Source organism: Erithacus rubecula, assembly GCF_903797595.1.
Source record: "Erithacus rubecula genome assembly, chromosome: 3".
NCBI lineage: Eukaryota > Metazoa > Chordata > Aves > Passeriformes > Muscicapidae > Erithacus > Erithacus rubecula.
In genome coordinates this window covers 136,812,255-136,818,026 of record NC_136689.1, presented here as the reverse complement: position 1 = coordinate 136,818,026, position 5,772 = coordinate 136,812,255, and positions in this window count along the sequence as shown.

The window sequence follows — 5,772 nt, the reverse complement described above, 5'->3', positions numbered from 1 at the left end:
TCTTTGGAGATGAGAGGAAGTTTGTCCAAGACAAAGATGGAGTTGAAGGAGCCAGTAACTCAAGATTCCATTATCATCTTCCTGGATTAAGTTTTGCTTTCAGGACAGAACAAAAGCATCCCTGTGGAGCCAGATCTTGATCTCCCTGCCTGGTGCATAGGTGGGACTCACACAAGTGCATTTAAAGGGGGAAACAGGGAGAGACAGAATGGATTTGCATCTGCTGGGAAACAAATAGCTTGTTTTCAGAGGAATTTCTGTTATCACTTCTTGTCTTACTTCTTCTTTAGTGAAAAATCATGTTTATTATTAAAAAGGGACAGCATTTTGCTCTTTTATGGCATGAAATTAAGTAAACATTCTTGAACAGACAAATTGAGAACTATTAGCCTTACAGTCCTATGGTAGATCACACCCCTCCTCATTCTGCTCATGCCATTTGCCTGTGGATTATGTCTCACAGCACAATCAACTCAAAGTCTGCTTCGAATTTTGCCTGAAGGAAACTCAAGGAAACCCTCTTGGTTATCACTAATGGAGAAAATGAGAGTTAGTTTGCTAGTGAGTATCAGCAGTACAGTTATGTGGCACCACCAGTAAGTGAGAAGGATGTGACTTGTTGAGTGATTGTGGGTAAAACATTGTTTCTTTCACATCTCCAATGACACATCATTAAAATAACCATGATACCAACCCCATAAGGGCATTTCAAATGAATCTGCTAAAGCCTAAAAAACACTGCCTTTTGTGAATTGCCACAGATTGCTTTTGTACAATCCTACTGCAGCTACTTGCTCTTGAGGAGCTAACCACACCTATAGAAACAGTGCTCTTAATTAATATAATTATGATTTTAAATGAATGGGTATTCATCTGGATAAGCACAAAGACTTATGAAAAGAATAAGGGACTGATTTTGACTGAGCTTACCCACCCCCCTCAGAAAAAAAAAAGGGAAGGATAGCAGGGTTGAAGTACTGAAGGTAGCCCCCATCTTCTTTTTCTTTAAGATGTAGGGGCTTTAGCACTGCTTTCCATAGAAATCAAGGATGTATTGACTATGGACTTATAGACCATTGGGGAAAACAGGACCTTATCAAAAGGACACAAACACTAGCAGGATTTGCAGGTAGATTGGGCCCATGGACTAATGATGCTTTCACTTAAGCAATGGCTCTCTTTCTTGGAGGCAATCTCCCAAGTAAGCTTGAAGATTTAAAAATCATCCCTCCAAGGTCATCTGAAACTTTTTTCCAAATTCAGCATAATGATGTATAGATGTATGGAGCACTCCACACACTCAATTAATTCCCAAGTCTGCACTTTCAGATCATGCCAGAGCATAGCATTTCCACAACATGCATTTCAACATCCCAGGTCTGTAGAACCAGGTCCTTGCTTGTCTTCCTGGGAAAAGCAAGTTTCTCTGTTCTTTCAGTGTTTTTACACCAGCCTTTCTGAGACGCCTTCTTGTAACATCCCCTCAGCATCTGTTTTATTTTAATAGGATAAAAATGCATCGAAGTCTCACACATTCTTGCTGCTTTCAAGCTTCTCCAATTACGTTATTTATAGGAATTCATTCCCTTTTTTTGTTAGGATTTTTTCTTTTTTTTTTTTTTAGTATAAATTTCATATACTCAGTAGCAAGGACAGAGACCTGCAGGGTGTGTTGTTTTTAAAAACCATTTTATTTTGTCTGCTCTGTGATGAAAACATCTCTGCGAATGTAGGATTGCAAAGATGTTTGGGCACCTGCCATCACTCTATTAACTTTAAGCTGATTCTCAGAACTGGCAGTACTTGACTATCCAGTTCCCAAGTAGCATTTGTGTACTGCAGGAGTCCTTCAATCTTGTCTTCCAAGTATGATTCCTTGGGTGCCTGCACTCACCACCTGTCTTGGTAAGCTCAGCTCAGCCTGAAATCCTACAGTTAACATGAGACATCTTCATTCTTTGGCCTCTGCATGTGTGTCTCAGCACAAAAGGGGACACAGTGTGAAGATGCCCAAGCTGGCAACCCAGGAGACTCAACAGCATAAACTTCATCAGCACTTGTGCAATTCCTACTTTGTGTCCTGGAGCTTGATCTGACAGTAGATAGGTCAAATGCTTCAAAGCAGCCTTGTGGCATTGGTTGTCTCCCAGGACTAGGATGGGGGTCCCTGGATCTCCCTGTTTTTCACACCTTCCCAAAAGCAGCTCCACTCTGTGTGCTTCAAGCAGGGCAAGCAAATCAAGCAGCTGCTTTTGAAAACTCTAGCCTTGGTCTTTGTGACCAGATCCTCTTGATAATGGCACTGCTTGGAGTAAGCAAAGAGCTTTCCTTGTTTTCCTCACTGAGAATTCAAGCAAACTTTTGCTGACCTCTTCATTTTGGCCATTTGATTTCAATGGGAAATGGACTGCACAGGGAACTTGGACCTCAAGCCTTGTATATTTTCTCTAATATTCTTTTATCTTCACTAAAAAACATTTACTAATATATTAAGCTAATGTTTCTCTACAGAGGGTCACACACAGTTCAGCATGCATCTTGCATCCAAAGATTTCTCCAGGTCTCCAGTGTTAAGTTTTTCTAAACAGGTCAGCTATTTACTTGCTTACTGAAGGGAACAAGCAGAGCCCTTCTAGCTGACATCTAAAATAATGAAAGGAAAACCATATGTAAACCATACTTTCTGGAAATAAACTAACCCTTCTACATTTACAGGTCAGGGGAGTACGAGTGACCCCACAGGTCCCATGTGACTGTCCAAGTTTCTACATAGCAGGAGAAAACAGGTCACACAGATGCAGTTACAGAAGTTGAAATGGGGATGCAGGGAAGATGAGCAAACACTGCCAGATTGAGAGTAACAGGTGGTTCCTCTGTGGCATCCACAAGGAACAAGTGGTGCTGGGTGCTGAGCAACCTCTGCAAGACGCCTGCACGACACAAGGTGGAAAAGTGTCTGCAGGGATGGGGCACCATGGAAAATAAACAGAGGAACCTGCACATGTAGCATCAGCCCTGTCCTATAATTGGTCCTGCAAGGAGCTTTGGAGAAACCCGACCCAGTGATAAAGATTGTACCTTAGGACTTTGGAAAAATGGGATTTAGGCACCTGCTGCCCAGACTGTCTTATTATCAACAAACAGCTTGGCCACGATGCATGGATCCCAGCAAGTGCTTAAATGCCTTCACAAATGTGGGTGTTGCTGTCTCAGTTCTCCTGTTTCGTTTCCATGCTGAGCAGAAAATAGCTGGTCTCTAGTTTGCATGTTGGAGAAGACAAATGCACTCAGCTGTGTCAAATGCTATTTGAAATGGGGTTTGTATTTTAGGGGCCCACTCAACTCAGAAGAAATAACCCATTCCCATTTCCAGCCCAGCAGAGGCACCTCATGTGACCCTGCAAGTTTCTGCCCAGCAGAGGACAGGTCACACAGAGACAGTGACAGAAATCCAAGAAGAGAACTGTGATCCAGAGATTATCAAGCCCTGGCAGCTATGGGAGTGAACTCAGAGCAGTCAAGAAGAAAACAATTAGCAAGGTTTGAAACAGTCTCTGGGGAAGCTCAGATAAACTTCCCATAGGCATTTCAGTGTCTCATATGAGCACTGAGCTGGGTTCTCCACCATCCTACTCCTCATGTGAGCACTGGAAGGTAAAGCAAACACAAAATACTGTAGTCATTGTTTGCCTCCAACTCACATTCTGAAGTCTGCCCAAGAGAAGGAAGAGCTGTATTTTAGCATACTAAGTTTACCAGATTACCCTGCTGCCATGTGCCCAGGGCTTTCAAAAGGTGCAGCCAGACCCTCCCTAGTCTCACTGACCTTCTCCCATTGATGACTAACATCAGGCCTGCCTGTATGAGCAGAGACCAAACCAGCCCAGAGTGGCAGTTCCTTGACAGGAACTTTGTTCACCTTTTGGTGCCACATTTAATAACTCTGGGTGGCACTTATTGGAACACATTTTCCAGCAAGGCATGCCAAAGCCTTGATGAAATCAGGCCTTCTGTCTGATGTCAATCACCTACCCTTTGCCAGCTGAAAAGTTCTATCTGTGCTGGAAAGGCAAGTCCCAAGGAGTGCTCCAGCCCAGAGCATGCAGTTAGACCTGGCCTAGCAGTATGCTGTAGTAGAAAGAAGTCATAATCCACAGCCTTCAACCTATTCTACACTTTGTGTTGAATTACAGACTTACCAAACTACTGGAGGTACTTCCAAGTGTCCCCCTATCTGTTTTATGGGAAATCTTTCATAGACACTGGAGCTGGAATGTGTAGAGGCACAGGTATCTGCTGCAGGCATGGGTATCTACTGAAGGACATCACATGCAAGTGCATCCACCACCTTATTTTGCAGACATTACATGGTCTTTACAATGGATTGGCCCAAATAGATGATTACAGAAATATGAAGATATATGATGGTGTGGGGAAAGTTAAGCCTCAGCGCAGGGCCCAAGGCTGTCCTTGCTAAATATGCAAAAGTAGAGATTGTTCTCACCCTAGATTAGGCTATACTTTCAGTTCTTGTTGTTCCCTGGTGTCAATAGGAAGGATGTTCTCTGGCATCTGCATCAGCCCGTTCGCACCAGTCCCCGACGGCTGCAGAGCTGCAAATTCTGCTTGCGGGTGGTGACTTTGCCTCCTGATCTTTTGTTTTCAAAATGCAGCTGCAGAGGAGAGGAACATGGCATCATTATTGCTATGAAAGGTCTTTTCATCCCCTGTGGTTTCCGGGTTAGAGCTGTGTTGGCTGAGGATTCCTCCCCCAGGGTGGAGGAGTAATGGAAATGCAGCCTAAAACAGGATCAGGAGGAAGATGTGAAAATGAGCACAAATTTACAGTATATGAGTCAATGCCACAAGGAATCTCTATCCTGTAAGTCAAGATCACACCTCCTCTTGGTACAGCAGAGCTGTTCCCACACAGGGAGAAGGCATCCTGTGATATTCAGCATCTTAAAAAGGACTTATGTCCTGACTGAAAGTTTAATAGTGGGAAAATACTTTCAGGTCAGTAAAATTGCAATTTCAGAGAAGGGTAAGAAAAGCAAGCATGGGATGCTGCATTCATTATCTGCTGTAAAATAATATAGACCAGGCACTGAGGCCAAATCCTCTGCATCTGCAAATCAACAAAGCCTCACTGATGCTAAACTGCTGCTGCACTCATTAATTCTGCTGATGAGCTGGCCTTTGTCATCAAAACCAGTTCTTGTACTGTAAGGAGTCCCTCAAGGGATATTATATTTTAAGATTTTCGTTAACAGCCTCACCTTAGATTGTTCAGAGGAATCAAACTATAGCTCTAGCACAAGGAGTAGGCAACATGGGCTGAGAAATAACCAGGACAACAAGTCCATTCTTGAGTGTCTCCAGACTTCCTGGCCCTATAAATCCACAGTCCCTGGCAGACTAAGGCTGATGGTGGCTGGAGCTCCAGCCTGAGCCTGTGGGCTCGCCAAGGCTGATACCAAGTCCTTAGAGTGGGAAGAATTTGTCCTCCAAGGAAAGAGCCAAGGCCCAACAGAGAAAGACTTTCTCTTTCTAGGTAAGTGTGGACAGGGCAAAGCAGAGTGGAGCCCAAAGAGCAGGGCCAGGGTTGAGCCAGACAGGATGAAGAGGCTGACACCCAAGGCAGCCACAAAGCAGACCAGACAAGCTACAGTCTGCTCTGAACTAAAGGTCCAAGGGACTGGCACAATTGTGGTAAAGGAGCAATGTAAAAAGAGCTATTTTTATTGCTGTATTTGTCTTGAGGACCAAACA